Here is a 22,681-nt window from a genome sequence, read left to right on the forward strand (position 1 = left end):
ATAGGACTCCAGGGTGTGGAAAGCATGCAGTATGAGAGGCAAGACCATGCACAGCCCCTACAGAGGCCACATACACGAGAAGAAACCTAACACAGCCTTGCTCTGTAACCGAACCAGGGTTCAGCTTCTGACCACTTGAAAGCCTTATATAAGAGACAAGAATTTGTGGGAAGAAAAGCTGGTTTAGTTGGAGAGCAAGCAAAGCAAGAAGATGGTGGACTATCATCCCAAAGTACCATCTTAAGTCACAACCAGTTTTAGGCTCTTTTTATGTTAAGAGCAGGGGGAAGGCGGGCGGCTAGGATCAAGATGTAACTGACAGTGCTTGCTTCGGCAGCACATATACTAAAATTGGAACAGTACAGAGAAAAATAGCAAGGCCCCTGGGCAAAGCTGACATGCAAGTTCCTGAAGCATTCCACATTTTAAAAAATAATTTAAATTTTAAAAAGAGGTAACCGACCACAGCAGACATCTGGGCACTAGTGAGGGTCCAAGGAGGTTGGAAACTTCTCCGTCCTTGGTCATGTCACAATGCTCATATAAATTTTACAACAAAACAGCTAGTTGTTTACATACTTCTCCCTTAATCCCAGAGTTAGTTTTTAAAACTACATGATTGCTGTGTGTGCGTTATTATCCCAGTGTTCTAAAATTATCCTAGGCTATGTGCAGGAATGAGTACAGGTCCCTTAAACAAAAATGGAGTTAGTTATGTTTGTTCTTTTACTGTTTCTCTGCTATAGTTCAAAGATGGCTTCCTAATGAAATGAAGCTCCCGGGAGTCACATCCTCATGCAATCGCCGTTCCTTAAATCTCAACAGGCCTGTGACTCTGCATGGCTTCTGAAGCTGTCATAAGAAGTCTTGGCCGGGCACGGTGGTTCATGCCTGTAATCCCAGCACTTTGGGAGGCCGAGATGGGCAGATCACGAGGTCAGGAAATCGAGACCATCCTGGCTAACATGGTGAAACCCCGTCTCTATTAAAAATACAAAAAATTAGCTGGGCGTGGTGGCTGGTGCCTGTAGTCCCAGCTACTCAGGAGGCTGAGGCAGGAGAATGGCGTGAATCCGAAAGGCAGAGTTGTAGTGAGCCGAGATCGCACCACTGCACTCCAGCCTGGGAGACAGAGTAAGACTCCGTCTCAAAAAAAAAAAAAAAAAAGTCTTGTGGCTTCCACTGGGAGATCTTGGAAAGTTTGCACTGTAAGTGCTTTGCAGTTGGCTACCCCAGGTTAACATGAAAAGAGAGTGTTGCCCAGCTAATGCACATAGCTCTGCTACCCCCACTGAGACACCAGACATATCAGAGAAGAGCTGAACCTTCAGATGACCCCAACTGTAATCAATATCTAAATGCAAAACTGTTTGAGAGATTCACAATAGCAAAGACATGGAATCAACCCAAATGCCCATCAATAATAGACTGGATAAAGAAAATGTGGTACATATACACCATGGAATACTACGAAGCCATAAAAAGGAATGAGATCATGTCCTTTGTAAGGATATGGATGGAGTTGGAGGCCATTATCCTCAGCAAACTAACACAGGAGCAGGAAACCGAATGCCGCATGTTCCCACTTACAAGTGGGAGCTGAATGATGAGAACACATGGACACATGGGGAGAACAGCACACACCGCGGCCCATCATGAGACTGGGGGGAGGGAGAGCTTCAGGAAGAATAGCTAATGCATGTGGGGCTTAATACCTAGGTGATGGGATGATCTGTGAGGCAAACCACCATGGCACACATTTAGCTATGTAACAAACCTGCACATCCTGCACACGTACCCCTGAACCTAAAATAAAAGTTGAAGATTTAAAAAAAAACTTTTGGAGAGACCCCAAGTGAAAACAATCCAGCTGAGCCCAGTTCACCCACAGACCTGTAAGAGCCAAATAAACATTTTCTTTAAACCGCTGCATTTTGTGCTGGTTTGTTCTGCAGAAGTAGAGGAACAAACTTTGTGCCTGGAAGTTGGTGCTTCCAAAAAAAGAAGAAAGAAAAAGAAAATATTAAAAAAAGGCTCAAGACATACAAATGTGCCAGTGGATCAATAGGGCTGCCCGTTTTACATCTTGAGAATGAATGCTGCCCAGACAGGCTTAAAGGCACAGAGCCTGCTGGATGGAGTTTGGCTCCTGTCCACCTGTTGAATTTCTATAGTCTTTAATTTGTCTGAGTCATGTGTTTTCCTGACTGACACCGATAGTTCAGTGTGTCCTTCTGGGTACAGTGCTATAAAATTGTAGTCGAGTTGATTAATAAGGTGTCTCTATTCCCCTCTTTCCTTCACAGCCATTTACAAGAAAATAGCGTCAGTGAGTGGCAGAATATAGCCCTGTCAGGATCCTGCCTTCACAGAAATAAAGAAAAATGTGAAACTGTCAAATCTCAAGTGTTCTATATCCAAAGGAACATTACTGCATCCTCTCTGGCATCCCTCAACATCCCATAATGCTCCTATCAGTGAAGAAAAACAATAGCTTGATGTGCAGATGCTTCTTCTGAGTTTCTTTTTATTTGGTTCGGTAATAACCAGGGTGATTTCTGAATCCCAATAAGACAGCTACACACAGTATTCTTGTCTTCTCTTTCAGACAGAAATATAGTTTATTCACCATGCTAGCCACACTAAAATGCCCAGAAAGTTTCACATTGGTCTATGAAAGAATTCTAGTATCATTGGCAGAGATTTTAGGCATTATCTAATCTACCTAGTAGCTGGATTCATTGATTTCTTCATTCAAAAATTTGCTATTGAATACCCACTATGAGTCAGGCACTGTGATTGACTAATCCACTTTTTCCTCTTGTGGTTGGTAACTGTGGTCTGTAAACTAAAAATGAACGCCTAAGCCCCACCTCCACCCTGCTGCCCCAACCGGCTGAACAAACTCTCTTGGCCAAGGGGACCCCAGAAAAACCTTAAAACTGAGTTCCCAACCACGGTGGGATGGGGGGTCAGACATGCCTCATAATACATGCCCTTTTGCAGTTCACACACAGCTGACCAGCACTAATGTTAAAATAGAGACCACGAGACTGACAGAACAGACTCTTTGTGGCAATAATATACCAAATTCTAAACAGGATCTAAGGTCATGTCAGGCAAGGGTTAAGTCAGACCCCCCTACACTTAAAGAATGAACTACACTCAGGGTTCAAACTACATAGGTTTTTTTTTTTATTTTTCTCTAGCAGCTAAACAAGCACTGACCTTGGGATAAGTATTATTAAAATAATTAGCTCACCACCAGACACTAACTAACTGATCCCCTCCATTCCACCAGTCACAACTACAGTTTTGATTGGACAAGAGGCTGCTTTCTGTATCTTTCTCCTGATAAGAAGACCACCAGCCATGGGCTGGTTCCAGCCGGTTTATAGAGGCTGCACACTTGAGTAGCTCCATATCCTGAAAAGATGTTTTGACATTTAGAGGCTAACTGTAATACATTTAAGTGCTAAGTCTCCACCACAATGTGAACATGGGTCCTATGTTAGATGCATGTTTGTTCAATACGCATACATTAGGACAACCTTCATGAATATTCATAGCTCTTCCTTAACCTACTGAATATGTATGTTTAGCCAACCTGTTTGGCATAAACTCCTGCCCCAGCTCCTCCTCCTCCTTTGACGTGCCTATCTCTGGTCTGGGCCAGAGGCTATGATTCCCAGCATATGGGATGGCCATCTTGCAGGATATAACCCTTTACAAGAAATAAAGTCTTCTCTAAATTTACAAATTTGTGATTTTTTTTTAAGTTAACAGGTCTTAGCCTACAGAGTTTTATTTACTTTGGAGTTCTGGCAGAGCTACCTCCGAGCCAAGGTTTGGGCATGTGATAATCTGTGTGTTTCTATTGCCCAGTCTTCCAGAATGGTGTTGGTGCTTTTTTTTTTTTTTTTTTGAAACTTGGTTATCCAGTTCTTTCTTCAATTCCAAGACATATTTTCTATTCTCTCAATATACTCTTTTTCTTAGTTGAAATTACCTGGAGTCCATTTTTTGTGGCTTACAACTAAGCAACACCAACTGATACAGTTCTACTTACAGCTGAGATGGCATTTGTTTTCTCCTAAACTTCACCCAGTTTCAAATAAAATAGACAGTTCCATAGGTGTCTGTCTTAACCACCTTAGGTGTTGGTGCCACCTCTATGCAATGGAAGAAATCAGTTTTGACCCTGAAACCTTAAGTCTTGAGTATCTGTTCTCTGCTAGGCCAGATGGGGAAGTCCAAGTTGAAAACACAATGAGTGTGCACATCTAATCTTCCCTAATAGACTGTAAAGTACTTGCTGTGAGAGACTACGGCTTGTTCAATTTCATATCCTTAAAAATGGTGATTCCTAAGCATGGATGCTTCAAGGGTAGTAGATGTGGTTTTTGAGACTCATCAGAATATAGACAGTCATTAGATGGATGGAAGTCTTAGATAACAGTATCGTGGGAAATTGGAAGGGATTTGTATTAGTTCATTCTGACGTTGCTATAAAGAAGTATCTGAGACTGGGTGATTTATAAAGATAACAGGTTTAATTGGTTCACAGTCTGTATAGGCTGTACAGAAAGTATGATGCTGTAATCTGCTCGGCTTCTTGGGAGGTCTCAGGAAACTTACAATCATGGTGGAAGGCAAAGTGGGGTGCCAGCATTACACATGTTGGGAGCAGGAGGAAGAGAGAGGGGGAGGTACCACAAACTTGGTACCAGATCTCATGACAACTCATTATCACAGTGACAGCATCAAGGGGGAATGGTGTTAAGCCACGGAAACCACCCACATGATCCAATCACCTCCTACCAGGCCCTACCTCCAACATTGGGGATTACAATTAGACATGAGATTTGGGCAGGCACACAGATCCAAACCACATCAGGTTTTAAAAACTAAACCCAGGGTAATATCAACATTTAAGATAAAGAAAGACGTGGAAAGAAAAGCAGCAACGGAAGCAGAGAAAGGAATCAGAGAAGTAAGAGCCAAGGGTGTTAGCACAGAAGTCAGTGGAGACCCAGGTTTTGAGAACCAGGCCGTGGCCAACAGCACCACGTGCTGCAGAGAGTCCAGGCCAACTGCGCACTAAGAAGAGTTCAAAGAACTCAGCAACAAAAAAACCTCTGATGATTCCATTCCCAGCAGAGCGATGAGAACAAAAGCCAGCTTGCCCCAGTGGACACGCAGAATTGAGTCGTGACGATGACCTCTTATTGTGGTGCTTAAAGGGAAGAAGAAAGAGGGGGCAATATTTTGTGTGGCAAAAAATGAGATGGAGAGGAGCTCTGGCTGTTCTTTGTAAAGGCTCAAATAATTAAATGAATTATTGAATGAATTATTATCTTTCAAAAGAAATGCCCTCACCAATGGTGAATACCCTGCACACCACTCAACCCCAAATTCCATTTTAAAATCATAAAAGTAATTGGCACTTGGATAGGACTTTGTAGTTGACAATGCATGGGTTAGTACTCTTTCTCTCTGGTGTTTAAGCAAAAGTGATTTACTCAAAACCCCAAACCAAGAATAGTCTTATATGGAATCTCCAACAAACTAAGGCTCTAAAACCCTCCCTTTGATCAGGGACTGAGAGCACTTGAAAAGAATACTGTGTAATCCTCCCACTCTCCGCCTCAAAAAAAAAAAAAAGCAACAAGCACTGATGCAAATAGCAAGTGCTTTGAACTGAAAATCACACAATGGCAGGGGAGCATCAAAAGTGCCCACATGAAGGTTTTCTCTAATGGAGACAAAGACAAAAAAAACCCGCTTCCTAACATGTTCAATAGGGCTTAGAGAGTAAAGCCAATGTCATTTTCATGCTATCTGGATGCCAAAAGTTTTACCCGTATAATAATGCATGTTTCTAGTTATTTTATTCTATTTTTTAAATGCCTCTTAACATTACATGACAAGATCACACATCTTTAGGTTAACATAATAAAGTAGCTCAGTGGCTATATTCTGTATTCCATCTTCTCTGCCCAGTAGCCAGTCAATTTCTTCAGAGACGAGACCTTGTCTACCTAGTTCACATTATAGTCCCATGTCATAGCACCATGCCTGACATGTCATAATTTTGTTCATCAATGAATGCCTTAGCTAAGCCCTCATCATCCTTTGCCTGAGTAATTATGTTCTCTAATGAATGCCTCTGCTTCCATTCTCCCTCCTGTATCAGTTATCTATTGCCTAGTAGCAAATCATGACAAAATTCAGTGTCTCAAAACAATAGTAATCCTTTGTTTTGCCCTTGAATGTGCAATTTGGGCAGGGCTGAGCAGGGTCAGCCCCTCTCTGTCCCATGTGGAATTCGCTGAGAATGAAGGGTCCACTTTCAAGATGGTGTAGTCCCATGGTTGGTAGTTAACATTGACTGTCAGCTGGGAGCTCAGCCCTGGCTTTCAGCTGGGGTCCTGAATTTCATTCCTTGTGGCTCTTTCCACAAATGCTTGGGCATCCTCAAGACATGTTGGTGAGTTCCAAGAACAAACATACCAAGAGGCCTAGGAGGAAGCTGTGTTGGGTTCTGTGATCTGGCTTGGGAGTCTCACAGTATCATAAGCCTGCCCAGATATACTCAGTGGAAGGAATACCCAAGTCATATCGTAAGAAGAGCCTGTTGGATGTCTGATATGGTTGCAGCCGTGTATACAATCTCCCTCATTCTTTTTAACCATCTCTTTCAATGCTCCTACATGATTTTTTAAAACACAAATCCGATTGTGGTTAACTCTCAACTTAAAAACATCAACTGTAGGCCAGGCGCAGTGGCTCATGCCTGTAATCCTAGCACTTTGGGAGGCCAAGGCAGGCGGATCATGAGGTCAGGAGATCGAGATCATCCTGGCTAACATGGTGAATCCCCATCTCTACTAAAAATACAAAAAATTAGCTGGGCATGGTGGCAGGCACCTGTAGTCCCAGCTACTAGGGAGGCTAAGGCAAGAGAATGGCATGAACCCCGGAGGCGGAGCTTGCAGTGAGCTGAGATTGTGCCACTGCATTCCAGCCTGTTGGACAGAGTGAGATTCCATCTCAAAAAAAAAAAAAAAAAATCCATTGTTCCTAAGAACAAATTCTAAGCCAAGCACAGTGGCTCATGCCTGCAATCCCAACACTTTGGGAGGCTGAGATGGGAGAGCCCAGGAGTTCAAGACCAGCCTGGACAACACAGTGAGACTTCATCTCTACAAAAACATTAAAAAATTAGCCGGACACGGTGGTGCACACCTATAGTCCCAGAAACTTGGGAGGCTGAAGCGAGAGGATCATTTGATCCCAGGAGGTTGAGGCTGCAGTGAGCTATGATCCTCACTGCACTCCAGCCTGTGTGACACAGTGAGACCCCATCTCAAAAAAATTAAAAAAAATAATAATAACAACAATAAAGCATGGAGGACACACAAATCTTCCATGACCTGGTGCCTGCAGCCCCCTGAGTTTCATCTCCTACATGGCCCTCCGGAGCCACATCAGTTACACACTTTCCTCACATGTTCTTCCTGCTACTTCCAACAGGTCATTTCAACTGTCTCATCAGGTGCACGCTCACTTGGAAAAGATGAGTGATCATCCTTATCCTCACTGTCCTTTCTCTATTGCCCTCTGAGGATCATCCAGAGGCTTCCATTGGACTGAGGGAATCCAGAGGCTTCCATTGGACTGAGTACTCTCCATTTTAAGTAATCATTTCTTTTTCTTTCTTTCTTTCTTTTTTTTTGAAACTAAATCTTGCTTTGTCACCCAGGCTGGAGTGCAGTGGCATGATCTCGGCACGCTGCAACCTCTGTTTCCCGGGTTCAAGCCATTCTCCTGCCTCAGCCTTCCGAGTAGCTGGGATTACAAGTGTGCACCACCACACCCAGCTAATTTTTGTATTTTTAGTAGAGATGGGGTTTCCCCATGTTGGCCAGGCTGGTCCCGAACTCCCGACCTAAAATGATCTTCCTGCCTTGGCATCCCAAAGTGCTGGGATTACAGGCATGAGCCACTGCATCTGGCTAGTAACCATTTATTTTTCAGTCTGCCCTTGAAAATGATCTTGTGGAGTGAACAAACCTTGTTTTATTCATGTATATATCCCAGGACCTCACCACAATAATTGTTATCAATAATTGTTACCACGGTGTTAAAGGATAAAACTGAAACACAGAGAGTAAGTAACTTGCTCAGTATCCCATAAATGACAGAGCTAAGATTTGAATTGAAGTCTTTCTGCGTCTAAAGCCCTCGCTCCCTGCAGAAAGGGACCGATGTGGTCTTGAATGAACTATTAAGGTAATAAAGCGGCATCGTGGTGTCTTCAGCTCTCAAAACTAACAAAACAAATGTAAAAGACAAATTTAAAACCAGCATAAAAATAGACAATAAGCAAAAAAACAAAGGGCCACAAGGCTTACATCAAAAACCTTTTTGGATGTTTTTTTGTTGTTGTTGTTTGAGACAGCATCTTGTTCTGTCACCCAGGCTGGAGTGCAGTGGCACGATCATAGCTCACTGAAGCCTCAACCTCCTGGGCTCAAGTGATCCGCCCACCTCAGCCTCCAAGTAGCTGAGTCTACAGGTATGTGCCACCATGCCTCATTAATTTAAAACATTTTTTTAGAGGTCGGGGGAGGCGGGGTCTCACCATATTGCCCAGGCTAGTCTGGAACTCCTGGCCTCAAGTGATCCTCCTGCCTCTATCTCCCAAAGTGCTGGGATTACAGGCATGAGCCAACACACCTGACCCATAATCCTTTTCTGAAAGTCTAGAAATAATGTCTAAGAATTAGTGCTTCTCATAGCCATCTTCTCCCCAAAACCAAAACAGAATAAAGATGGTCAATGGACAAAATCCTAAGACAGCTCATAAATACCTCAATTTCTAGAGAAGCAGGCAGAGGGTATGTGTGGGCAGTTGGGGTGAAAACGTGTAGAAAATGCTTCAAAGACTGAAGCCCTCCCCCATAATCTCGGTGTTTCACCTTTGTTTTTCCCTGGTGGAGAGGAAAGCCAGAGAGGAATGGAGAATGATTATAATTGCACAGAGCTAATTACCTTCAGCAATAACAGGGAGTTTGCGATGCAGTCATGAAAATAAATAAGACGTCCTGAGGGAAGGAGAGGCGTGGAAGGGTAAGAAGCACACAGAGACTCAGTTCTGTCCCCCTCTTCTCACAGGACAAAACATTGAGTCCCAAAGCCCCAGGTTTCACCTTCTGTGTCTTCCACAGACAGGGAGTGGTGAAAAACATCCCCTGGGGAGAGATGGGGGAAGTCAAGGAAGAGGCTCACTGGGACCCAACATTGGTTCAAAGGGAAATTTCGGACTCTGCCTGGGATTGGGGAAACGGCTCAAATGGCCCAAGAGTGACGTTGGTGAGAGCCATAGGATGAGACTTTTTAACAAACTTGAGGAAGAGAGAGCAGAAAACACCCACTCACCATAATATCGCACATCCCCAGCCTGCTTACCTGCGTGAACTCTCTCTCCCTCTCTCCCTTTCCCGCCGTCTCTCCCCTTTACTTTCTCTCCCTATCTCCCCCTTTCTCTTTTTCTCTCTTTCTTCCTGTCCTTCTCTCTCTCCCTTTTTCTTTCTCTCTCTTTCTCTCCCTTTCCCTCCCTCTCTTTCCCTCTCTCTCTCCCCTTTACTTTCTCTCTCTCTCCCCCTTTCTCTTTTTCTCTCTTTCTCTCTGTCCTTCTCTCTCTCCCTTTTTCTCTCTCTCTCTCTCCCTCTCTCTCCCTCTATCTCTGTCTCTTTTTATCTTTATTTCTTCCTCTCTCTATCCCTTTCCCTCTTTCCTCCTCTTCCTCTCCCCCCCCTCCCTCTTTTACTTCCTCTCTGTCTCTCTCCCTGTCTCTCATCTCTCTCTGTTTTTCCTCCTTCTCTCCCTCTTTCTCTTCTCTCTCATTTCTACCTCTCTCATCTCTACCTTTCTCTCTCATCTCTACCTCTCTCTCATCTCTCTCCCTCTCCCTTTTTCCTCCCTCTCTCCCTCTTTCTCTTTCTCTCTGTCTCTCTCTTATCTCTACCTCTTTCTTCCTCTCCTCTCTCCCCTCCCTCCCTCCCTCACTCTCTCCCTCCCTCCCTGTCTCCTTCTCCCTCTCCTTCCCTCTCTTTTCCACCCTTTCCTTGACCTCACACTCTGCAATCTCAGGCAAGGAGAAGATAAAAAGATACTAAGGTCAAGGAGACTTGACAAGGAGACTTGACCCAGACTCTGTTAGAAGAATACCTGTAACCATGTTTAACATGAGCAAATAGGGAATAAAGTCTTAGCACTGGCACTTGTGCTAAATAACTAGTGAAGAATATATATCAAAGGAAGAAAAACAGCATGCAAAATACAGGCAGACACTTTACACCTGGTGCAGTGACTCACACCTGTAATCCCAGCACTTTGGGGGGTCGAGGCGGGAGAATCGCTTGAGCTCAGGAGTTCCATACCAGCCTGGGCAACATAAGGAAACCCTAATTCCTACAAAAAAAAAATAGCAAAATAATTAACCAGGCATGGTGGTGCATGCTTGAAATCCCAGCTACTCAGGAGGCTGGGTTGGGAGGATTGCTTGAACCCAGGAGGTTGAGGCTATAGTGAGCCATGATTGTGCCACTGCACTCCAGCTTAGATGACTGAGTGACACCCTGTCTCCAAAAAAAAAAAAGACTCTCTTCAGGTCTCCTGCTTTAGGATTGGATAGATATCCTGGGAAAAGTTTCACTATGAAACAAGTAGATGCTGGTTATCCCACAGCAAATATAGCTCTGAATGCACAGAAAATTTCACAAGAAATTAAAGAAGGTTTCCAGGGATCGAACACGGAATTAACCTAGAGTACAACCATGAGCCAAAGCTGCCCTAGGGTGCGTGTGCTGGTGTCCGTATCCTGGACTTGGGTTTTGATGGTTTGGCCGGGAATAAGAGACTTGAGTTTTCCATACGTCCATGGTGAAGCATTTGAACTGAGACTCCTCACATCAGTGAGGACCCCACAAGAGCTATGCCTATAATACAAAGCTGAGCTGGGAAAAAAAAAAAAATCCTTCTTCAAGCAAAGGAACCCAAAACAAATGCAAACATGTTTGTCTTGGCCAAGATGGTGAGTAGAGGAGGTCTGCTCTGAGAATGTGTAATCAAGCCCTGTCCTTATGTGAGTATGGGATTGAATTTACTCTCTGATTGCTCCAGGAAATCCCAAGGTAAGTGACTAGATTGAAGATGCACCATGCTAATAGCAGTCCAGGCACCCAAGAGAAACCAACAAAAATCCTGTTGTAGAGGAAATCATTCCTGTCCCAGGCTCTTCAGGAATCTCAAGTAGAAAAGCCAGTCACATATAAGCTCGCAATCAAAAATCATAAAAGACATGAGGACAAAAGTCACCTTCCTCAAGAGTCAATAAGATTAATATACAATAAAGTCTCAAGAACCAAGAACTTTTAGTGTTAGAGTTATCAGATACAGATTGTAAAATAACTGCATTTAAAATATTTAAATAGGCCAGGTGTGGTGGCTCACACTAGTAATCCCAGCACTCTGGGAGGCCAAGGCGGGCAGATTGCTTGAGCCCGGGAGTTCGAGACCAGCCTGGGCAACATAGAAAAACTTTGTCTCTACCAAAAAAAAAAAAAAAAAGCAAAAATTTGCCAGGCATGGTGGTGGACACCAGTAGACCCAGCTACCAGGGTAGAAGGATAGCTTGGGCCTGAGAGGTCAAGGCTGCAGTTAGCTATGATTGCATCCCTGCACTCCAGACTGGGCAACAGAGAGAGAGAGAGAGAACCTGTCTCAAAACAAAACAAATACATCAACATAAATAAATAAATAAAACATTTAAATAAATAAAATGTATAATAAAAAATGAGTGCAAACTTAGAGGCTCCCAAAATAACCACTGTGGTATTTGTGGTGTAGCGGTTAGCATAGCTTCCTTCCAAAATAACCACATAGCTTTAAAAAAAAATAGAACTTCTAAACATGAAACATAAAATCATTAAAATTCAGAATTCAATGTGGTTTAAAGAGCTGAATGAACACAACTGAAAAGAGAATTGACCAGATGTGGTGACTCATGCCTATAATCCTAGCACTTTGGGAAGCAGATTGCTTGAGCTCAGGAGTTCAAGACCAGCCTGGGCAACATGGCAAAACCACTTCTCTATAAAAAATACAAAAAATTAGCCAGGCATGATGGTGCACGTCTGTAGTCCCAGCTATGTGGGAGGCTGAAGTAGAAGGATCACTTGACCCTGGGAGGTTGAGACTTCAGTAAGCTGAGATCACACCACTGCACTCCAGCCTGGGTGATAAAAAAAGAGAATTAATGAACTGAAAGAGATTACCCAGAATGTAGCACAAAGAGATGAAGAAAGAATAATTTGATCTAATATACACCTAATCAATGTTCCAAAACAAGAAAGTGTACAGAACACAGAAGAGAAAATATTAAGAGAAGTGATGGCTGAGAATTTTTAAAAAATAGTGGAAGATGTAAATCTTCAGATTTAGATACCACAACAAATCTATAGCAGGAGCCATAAAGCGACCACTGTATTAGTCTGTTCTCACATTGCTGTAAAGAATTACCTGAGACTGGGTAATTTATGAAGAAAATAGGTTTCATTGGCTCATGGTTCTGCAGGCTGTATAGGAAGCATGGCTGGCAGGCCTCAGGAAACTTACAGTCATGGCAGAAGGTAAAGGATAAGCAGGCACATCTTCACATGGCCAGAGAAGGAGGAAGAGAGAGAGAAGGGGCAGGTGCTACACACCAGCTCTTGTGAGAACTCACTCACCATCACGGGAACAGCAAGTGGGAATTCTGCTCCCTGTGATCAAATCATCTCCCACCAGGCCCCTCCTCCAACATTGGGGATTATAACTTGACATGAGATTTGGTCAGGGACACAAATCCAAGCCATATCTACCATCCAAGATACAGCATAGTAAAACCACAGAACACCAAAGGAAAAGGAAAAAAAAAATCTTTTTTGGCCAGTGAGAAATGACAGTTTCTCACTAATTAAACCACCGCCAGAAATCTTTAGCAACAACTATAAAATTAAGAAAATTATAGAATAACAACTTTAAAGCACCAAGAGACTCTCATTTTTTCTAATGTGTCAGCACTAAGCAAGTCTAAGAACTTTAAATATAATTTTATAAAATGGACATAAGAAGATGGCCCAACAAGAACTAAATTGGAATTTTTTTTTTTACTGGTTCATCAAGATGGGGGCTTAGATTTAAAAATAAATATAAAAATAATAGGATGTACTATTTCTTACCCACCTTCCCCCACAAAAAAAAAAATTGGAGAAAATATACCCAGCTAAACTATCATTTCATCCAAGATATAACATTAACCAATGACAAAGTCAAGAAATCCTGAGAGCCTGTGACCAACAGGTCCTCACTAAGGAACTATCCAAAGAATATACTTCAGGAGAGAGGAGATGACCTAGAAGGAAAGTCTAAGTAAGATTCAAGAAAACATGGTAACTAAGTAAAGCAATAATCACATCAGAAGATCTAAAGCAAGTGTTGACAAACTATGGACCAAATCCAGTCCATTGCCTATTTTTGTAAATAAAACTTTCTTGAAACACAACCACTCTTATTTGTTTATGGTTTTATGGCTGTTTCTGTAGTACAACAGCAGAGTTGAGTAACTGTGACATAGACCTTGTGGCCAGAAAATCTGTCCCTACACAGAAAACTTCTGCTGACCCCTGATCTAAAGCATTTGCAAAACAACTGATTTGTGGGTTAAAAGAAAAAAAATCAGCATAAAATTAAATATTGATCTACAATAATAAGTAAAACAGAGGATAAGTTCTTTAAAGTATTCAAAGGTCTATGATTGTTCAGAGAAAGAAATATTCTATTTAACTTTGGTCTCTAAGTTACTTAACCATATCAAAATTTTAAGGGTACTGACTAAAAGAATAGAATAGGTCAGGTGTGGTGGCTTACGCCTATAATCCCAGAATTTTGGGAGGCCAATGCGGGCAGATTACTTGAGGCTAGGAGTTTGAGACCAGCCTGGCCAACATGGTGAAGCCATATCTCTACTAAAAATACAAAAAAATTAGTCCATAAGCCTGTAGTCCCAGCTACTCGGGAGGCTGAGGCAGGAGAATCTCTTGAACCGAGGAGTTGGAGGTTGCAGTGAGCTGAGATCACGCCACTGCACTCCAGCCTGGGCAACATAGCAAGACTCGGTCTCAAAAAAATGAATAAATAAATAAAATAAAAGAATAGGATGGAGTGAAAACTTCCAAAACAATAGAGAGGACAATGAAACTTACAAATACAATCAATCCAAAAGAAAACTGAAAAAGAAAATCCATAAAGCACAGAAAAGGCAGATCAAATAGAAAGTAGAAACTATAACGCAAGAAAGAAGATTAAATATATCAGTAAATGTAATGGAGTGACTAATATTTTCCAGTAAACAGAAAATGTCAGATTGAGTTTAAAAATACACACACACACACACACACACATATACCAGTATATAAATGAGAGTTTGAAAGGCAAAAAAAAATCTGGCATAGTTTTCTGATATCAGAGAAAATAAACTTTAAAGCAAGCAAGTATTATTATGAATAAAAAGGATTGCCATCATGATCAAAGGTTTGCTTCCCCAGGAAGGTAGTTTTATATTTGTTCATGATTGGTAGCATAATCTCATTTATAAGATAAAAATTACAGAACTACATGAGAAATTGTCAAATCCATCAACAGAACGGAATAGGAAAACACACCTTTCCTAGGAATAAATAAAGCAAGCAGTAAATTACGGAAGGGTTGAACTACACAATTAACAAGCTTGACCTAATGAATATGCGTATGTGCGTCCCTGCACCAAACGATTAGGGGAATCATATTCCTCTCAACCGCTCATGAAACATTTATAAAAACTGACCACACTGTAAGTCAGAAAGTTCTTTCGATTTTTGTAGGACTGGCATCTAATAGACCACATTCACCAAAATTTAATGGTTAGAAATCAGCAATAAAAAGGTAACTAAAACCCATGCATTTAGACATTTCAAAAACATACTTTAAAAAGATCTTTTTATTCTGAAAATCACAAGCACAATTTAATTCGTGGGTCAAAGAGGAAATTAGCATGGGAGTGTTTCACTACTTGAGACTGAACCATAATAAAATCTTATACATTTAAAGTGTTAGTATGCACTAAAGCAATAGTCATAGGGAAATGTATAATCCTAACTGCTTATATAAAAAAGATAAAGAGTAAAAATTAATAATCAAATCATCTAATGTAAGAAGTTAGTGACAGAACACAGAATAAACTTGAGGAAAGTAGCAGGAAGAAAATAATAAAGATAGAAATGGCGGGGCGCTGTGGCTCATGCCCGTAATCCCAGCACTTTGGGAGGCCGAGGCGGGCAGATCACAAGGTCAGGAAATCGAGACCATCCTGGCTAATACGGTGAAACCCCGTCTCTACTAAAAATACAAAAAAATTAGCCGGGCGTGGTGGTAGGCGCCTGTAGTCCCAGCTACTCAGGAGGCTGAGGCAGGAGAATGGTGTGAACCCGGGAGGCGGAGCTTGCAGTGAGCCGAGATTGCGCTCGCTCAAAAAAAAAAAAAAAAAGATGAAAGGAATGAAGTCTAAAATAAAGATACAATAGAATACAATAGAAAGAATTGTCAAAGCCAAAAATAGCTTCTTGGGAAAGACACAGAAAGAAAAAATGCTGCATGATTTCACTTACATGTGAAATCCAAAAAAAAGAAAGAAAGAAAAATAAAAACAATGCTTGAATATATGGAAATAGAGAACAGAACAGTGGTTACCAGGGTTGGGAGAGTGGGGAGATGGAAGTCAAAGTGTACAAAGTTACACTTATACAGAATGAATAAGTCCAGAGAGCCGATATATAACATCAGGACTATAGTTAATAGTATTGCATTGTACACTGAAAATTTGCTAAGAAAGTAGATTTTAGGTACTTTCACCATGAAAAATAGCTAACTATGCGGGATGATGAACATTTTAATTTGTCTCTAATAATCATTTTACTATGTACATGTATATCGAAGCATTTTGTACACCAGAAATATATGCAATAAAAAAATAAATATTCCATTGAGAGCATTTAAAAAAAAGTGGGGGAAAGGCATAATATCATGATTTTAAAAGGCATAACTCAAAGCAAACAGGCTGAGCACGGTGGCTAATGCCTTTAATTCCGACACTTTGGGAGACCAAAGCGGGAGGCTCGCTTGAGGCCAGGAGTTCAAGACTAGCCTGGGCAACATAGCAAAACCCCATCTCTACAAAAAAATATTTTTTTGAGACAGAGTCTCATTCTGTCATCCAGGCTGGAGTGCGGTGGTGCTATCTCAGCTCACTGCAACCTCCACCCCCCAAGTCCAAGCAATTTTCCTGCCTCAGCCTCCCGAGTAGCTGGGATTACAGGCACCTGCCACCAAGCCCCGCTAATTTTTATATTTTTGGTAGAAACAGGATTTCACCATGTTGGCCAGGCTGGTCTCAAACTCCTGACCTCAAGTGAACTGCCCACTTCGGCCTCCCAAAGCTCTGGGATTACAGGCGTGAGCCACCGCTCCTGGCCCTCTGCAATAATTTTAAAAATTAGTCAGGTGTGGTGTCACATGCCTGTAGTCCCAGCTACTCAGGAGGCTGAGGCGAGAGGATCACTTGAGCCCAGAGTTCAAGTCTGTAGTGAGACATGATTGCACCATTGCACTCCAGCCTGGGAGACAGAGTGAGAACTTGTCTCTTAAAAAATATTTTTAATTAAAACAAATTTTAAAAGAGAACAGATTAAATAAAGATAACAAGAGAGATGATGTACATAGTAAGAAAACCAGAAACATCCTAATATTTAAAAACAGAAGAAGAAATGGACATTGTCTTGGGGGAAAATATTTATCCAGGTTACTCAAGAAGAAAGAGGAGGTTGAATGCTCCTGAAATAACTAAACAAATTGAATCTGTACCTTATCCAATAACAAAGAACAAACTCACAGAAATGCCCCCAAATAAGTATATAAGCTTTTGGTTTTGTAAGTTTTTCTCTTTTATTCCTATTCATCACTTACAGTAAAGTTATTCATAGCCTATAAAGCTAAGATCTTCAGCTACCAAATCTGATGACTGGAGATTATCTGCTACCAAATCTGATAACTGCAGATTCAGGGAAAACTGCGTAACCAGATACTTCAAACTTCAAGAGAATCAGTCATTCGATCTCATAAACAGCATGTAAGTTCCCTAAAACAACAGAGTAAGGCATTGATGTTTAAGGAACTTCCACCCAACACTTGGGAAAAGTTGAGTTTCATGTTAAAGACGCAAAGAGTCAATGAGATGTTAAGTGACCCAGATAAGAAATTAAGATCTTCCATCCCCTGAGTTTTCCCATGAAACCCAAAGTGAATCTAAAAAGCCCCCAAAATCTTTCTGGAGCAGATGTTCAAAGCATCCCAGGCTGTAGTTCTCTGAGCTACAGGTTTCACCCCTCACTTGGGCTAAAATTCCCCCGTTAATGTCTCCAGGGCTCTCATGGCAAATGCTCAATTCCCACCTCGCTCCCCTCTCAAAAAGCTGCTTGCTTTTTGCCTTGGAAATCTGGAAAAAGTGAAGAGCAGGTGGTTTTGGAGTGTCAGAACTGAAAACGAATATTTAGCCTTGTAGTGAAGAGGGAGCCGGTAGGCACAGGAGACTGAGATCTCAGGACGGCTCTTCTAGCACACATAGAAGGAAAGAGCTATGCCCCAGTATCCAAGGGCACTTCTAAGATGCTACTTAATCCTGTTATGCCTGGTAGTCATGGGCAGTGGCCAAGAAAGAAGGACAGGAACACAATACAGCCATGGTCTTTTCCTACCCCAACCCTACCCTGTGACCCCACCTGTCCACATTTAGCACAAGCGTAACACCATCACTTGCTTCTGCAGTGAATGCAATTAAACTTCCATGCCCAATCCAGTGGAAACTGGAAATGTGGCTTGTAGATGACCCACCTTCTCCTGCTATGATGGTGCCTGTTGAAGCCAGTATTGCACTCTGTAACAACCAGCGGGGAACTATGGAAAAGGCAAGACTTGGAAGGACGAGGAACCAGAGCTTATATCCTACATCGGGGTGTTCTCACATCTCACCATTTAAGATGTGCCTCAGCAAAATTTAATTTTAATGTACCGTTACAGAAGCTTTCATTGAAAACTCCAATTCCTGCAGACTTGCTATTGGCCCTGAAGTCACAGCATTGCCTTGTTTCTTGGCTGAGGCAGCCCTAGGCATGACTTGAAGTTCCCGTGGTCCTGGAAGTCTCTGTTGCAAGCTATCACTGCCTCTACAGACCTGGCATCACTGTGGCGGGTACTACTGTCACTAGCGGGCATGGCCAAAGAGCATCTTGCCTCATACCTGTGCCCTGTACCTCTTCCTCTGTCGTTCTGGGGCTCCCACATTGCTGTTGAGGTGCAGGATGCCTCAGGACCCACTAAGCACTTAGCCTGGAAACTCTGGGTAAACTTTGAACAGTGGAAGACAGATGTCAATAGATCAATTCTTTCATCCCTTTCCCTCTTGGCAACGTGGCCTCTCTGAAGACAACCCGAGAAACTGAGATATCACATTGACATTGTGCAAAGTTGGCAACACATGTCCTTATATTTGCTCTCCTTCCTTTTGGGCTGACTCCTGCTACCCTGGGATGGCACTCCCCAATAACGTGTTAAGCTTTAAGCCCTGAAGCTTAAGACACTATTCTTTAAAAGCGAGTTTTGGCTGGGAGCAGTGGTTCACACCTGTAATTCCAGTGCTTTGGGAGGTCAAGGCAGGAGGATCACTTGAGGCCAGGAGTTTGAGACCAGCCTGGGCAACATAGTGAGACCCCATCTCTAAAAAAATATAAAAATTATCTGAGAAGGGTGGTACATGCCTGTAGTCCCAGCTACTCAGGAGGCTGGAGCAGGAGGACCGCTTGAGACCAAGAGTTGGAGGATGCAGTGAGCTAGAATCACACCACTGCACTCCATCCTGAGTGACAGAACGGGACCCTAAAAAAAAATGGGTTTTATCTTTGTCACTTTGTGCTGCCACCTTTAGAAACTGCCCTCCTAGTTTTATGGGCCATGAGCCCAAACCAACGCTGACCACTCACACAGTACTCCAACCCACCTCTTCCTCAGTCCCACCCTCACACTAAATCCATTAGAGAACTAAGCAATAGATTATGTACAAAACAAAGACTCAGCTTCAACTTTTGCGAAAGAGCTTTCTACCTGAGCATTCCACAAACATACTTTTGTCCTGTAGCCAGAAAGTGAACACTGAAGAATCTGTTTTCAAGCAAAGTCTGGTTCAACAAAATATGAGCTAAGGGGGAAGGAGTAGCACCATTCTTCAAGGCAGATTGTCATCACAAATTAAAGCATTTTAACAATCAAATATAATAGCTTATTTTCTGACAGCTGGGTGGCTTCCTCAGATTTTATTAACAAGAAAAAAATTAATTGTATAAAATCAGAATGTTTGAAAGTAATTTCTCTCATCACACACAAGGGTGATATAAAACAGAGATATAACAGAAAATTAAAAATTTTGCTAGTCCACTAGCTATTATGTCACATCTCATGGTCCTGAATCACTAGATTTCAAAAAAAGAAAAGCAAATGAAGTTACTATTATGGCTTTTTTTTTGGAAGACAGAATCTCGCTCTGTCACCTAGGCTGGAGTGCAGTGGTACGATCTTAGCTCACTGCAGCCTCAACCTCTCAGGCTCAAGTGGTCTTCCCACCTCAGACCCACAAGTAGCTGGGACTATAGGCGCAAGCCACCATGCCCTACTAATTTTTGTATTTTTAGTAGAGACGGGGTTTCACCATGTTACCCAGGCTGGTCTCGAACTCCTGACATCAAGTGATCCTCCCAGCTTGGCCTCCCAGAGTGCTGGGATTACAGGAGTGAGCCACGGTGCCTAGCCTAAAATAAAATATTTTTACATGAAATATTTTCTTTAATGATTAGAATTTTAATTAACAGACAAACACAGGAGGATATTATATAGCCCTAGTGGCCATTCTTTTCTATACCAAATGTTGCCACCTCATGATTAGGAACAGAGAGGTCTTGCGATGTTTGTTGGTTCTTTAATAAACCACGAGACATGAGTTTTTCTTTTTATTTTCTTTCCTTTTTTTTTTTTTGAAGTAGGATCTCACTCTGTTGCCCAGACTAGAGTACAGTGGCTCCATCATAGCTCACTGCAGCCTCCATCTCCTGGGCTCAAGGGATCCTCCCAGCTCAGCCACCTGAGTAGCTGGGACTAGAGGCATGCTGGCCACCATGCTTGGCTAATGTTTGTATTTTTTGTAGAGACAGACAGGGTCTTGCTGTGTTGCCCAGGCTGGTCTTGAACTCCTGGGCTCAAGCGATATAATTACCTTGGGGTCTCACTATGTTGCCCAGGCTGGATATGAGTGTTTCTATGGGAACATTTAAGTCTTTTTCATAACCTCGTTCTCCTTTTTCAATGATGCTAAATATACAACACAAATATCAATACTAACGTGAAATTTGAAAGGAGACGTGTGCTTTATACAAGCAAATGTAGTCACTCATTGCTATTTATCCAACTTTTCAAACAGACTCACAAAGATAAGTATGGAAGATTACAACTACACAAGTGTGCTAAATGTGCTGCCTCATGTGAGATCCTGAATAGGTGGAAGATAGGTAGATATCCTCCATTCATTCAAAGGGACAAACAAAAACATTTACTGAGCATGGCTATCTCCCAGACACTGGACTTATCATTCTATATACATTATTTCCTCTGACTCTGTAATAGTTAGGGTAACGTCAGCTGCTGTAACAAATAAACCCCCCAAGTCTCCGTGGATCATCACCCTCTCCTCTAATTATCTACTGTAGATGTTCCTGGTTAATGCACATGTTTTTTCCATACAGTGAATCCAGGACTTGGTTTTTTTTCCATCTGTGGGCTCCACCTGTATCTCCCAGGATCCTGGAGTCTTCTTCGGTTTTCTCTCAGTTGGCAGGCAAGAGAAGAAGACGTAGAGGAGGCATCCAGTTGTCTAAATGTGTTGGCTCATATGTACACAGATCACGCCTGTCCATGTGGTGAGCCTAGTTCCAGCCTCACTTGGATACGAGATGAGAACCAGCAAATGCATCACCTGGTTAGATGCCACCCAGAAACAACTGTACATTACATAAAGGGAAGTGCATGTTTTAGGGCAAAACTAGCCATCTCTGCAACAAATACTCTCTCTTTCTCTCTCTTCCTCCCTCCTTTTCTCTCTCTCTCTCCCCCTCTCTCCCTCCCTCTCTTCCTCCCTGTATCTCTCTCTCTCCTCCTTCCTCCCTCTTCTTCTTTTTCTCTCTCTCTCTTTCCCACATTCTCTCTCCTTCTTTCTCTCTCTCTCAAACACATATACCCACAGCTGTGCACACACAAACAAACACTATGAAGTTGGCATATTTTCTTTTCCATTTTGCTAATGACAAAATGAACCAAGAGAAGTCTTTTACATTCTCTGAGGTCTCAGAGTAAATGGGTTGTGATAATAATCCCAGTCTGGGAGACTCTAAAATCCTGAATCTTTCTAATATATCATGTGATTTATAACAATAATTTATACAGTCCCTTTGAAAGAAAAGTGCTTAGGGCTTATTGGGAACTGGTTTGTGAAGTGACATGTCCTCCCTCAGTTCGTATAAATAATGTATTTCTTACCATCTTACCAATCAATTTGGATTGAATTAGTATGTACCCCAAAGGGCTTGAACAAACGACATATTTATTTATTTACTTATGAGGTTTTTTTTCAGATTCATTTTAGAGAACAGCAAAATATTTTTATAGCATAATTTTTAACATGGCAAAAATTATTTTACAAGATACATTGGTTTGGTTGTAATTTGAACGGAATACTTACATTCATAATGTTTTAAACAACTTTGATTTGGTTTATGGTCCACTAAAAATAAAAGTGATACTTGGAACTGGTTCTGCCTGGGTTCAGGAAATTAATGTGGTTAGTTCTGGTTTATAGTTCAGTGGAGTTCTGGGTCCTGGTAAAAACAGTCTTATTTCAAGCAAAATAGATTGTTACATGTTTTTAAAAATATCTTTCACTGTAAAGTTGTTTCCTTGTGCTTTGAGGCAGTAAATCTTTGATAAGATGAACAGCCCTGGGCCAGGTGTGGTGGCTCATGCCTGTAAGCCCAGCACTTTGGGAGACTGAGGCAGGAGAAACACTTGAGGCCAGGAGTTCAAGACAAGACTGGGCAAGATAGAGAGACCCTGTCTTACACAAAAATAAAAAAAAAAATATTAGCCAAGCATGGTGGTGATCACCTGTAGATGTGGCTATTTGGGAGGCTGAGGCAGGAGGATGGCTTGAACCCAGGAATTCAAGGCTGCAGTGAGCTATGATGGTGCCAGTGCACTCCAGCCGGGGTGACACAGCAAGACCCTGTCTCAAAAAGAGTGATGTTTCTGAGTTGAGGTTTCTGGAGAACCTCCCTGGAAAGTAAGCATGAACATGTTCCAGCTATTTGGATCAGCATAATGATCCAATCCAAAACTTAGTGACATAAAACAGCCATTGCATTATGCTCATGGATTCTGTAGGTCTGAA

General features: G+C 42.0%; 1 non-coding gene across 1 annotated transcript; it reads left to right on the top strand.

The window, feature by feature from the left end:
- Nucleotides 1-321: 321 nt before the first annotated feature.
- On the top strand, nt 322-428 carry LOC129041753 (U6 spliceosomal RNA). Its single transcript, XR_008503909.1, has one exon. It is a non-coding gene; the product is annotated as a U6 spliceosomal RNA (small nuclear RNA).
- Nucleotides 429-22,681: the final 22,253 nt, after the last annotated feature.

The sequence above is a fragment of the Pongo pygmaeus genome, chromosome 6 (assembly GCF_028885625.2).
Source record: "Pongo pygmaeus isolate AG05252 chromosome 6, NHGRI_mPonPyg2-v2.0_pri, whole genome shotgun sequence".
In the NCBI taxonomy this organism is placed as follows: Eukaryota; Metazoa; Chordata; class Mammalia; order Primates; family Hominidae; genus Pongo; species Pongo pygmaeus.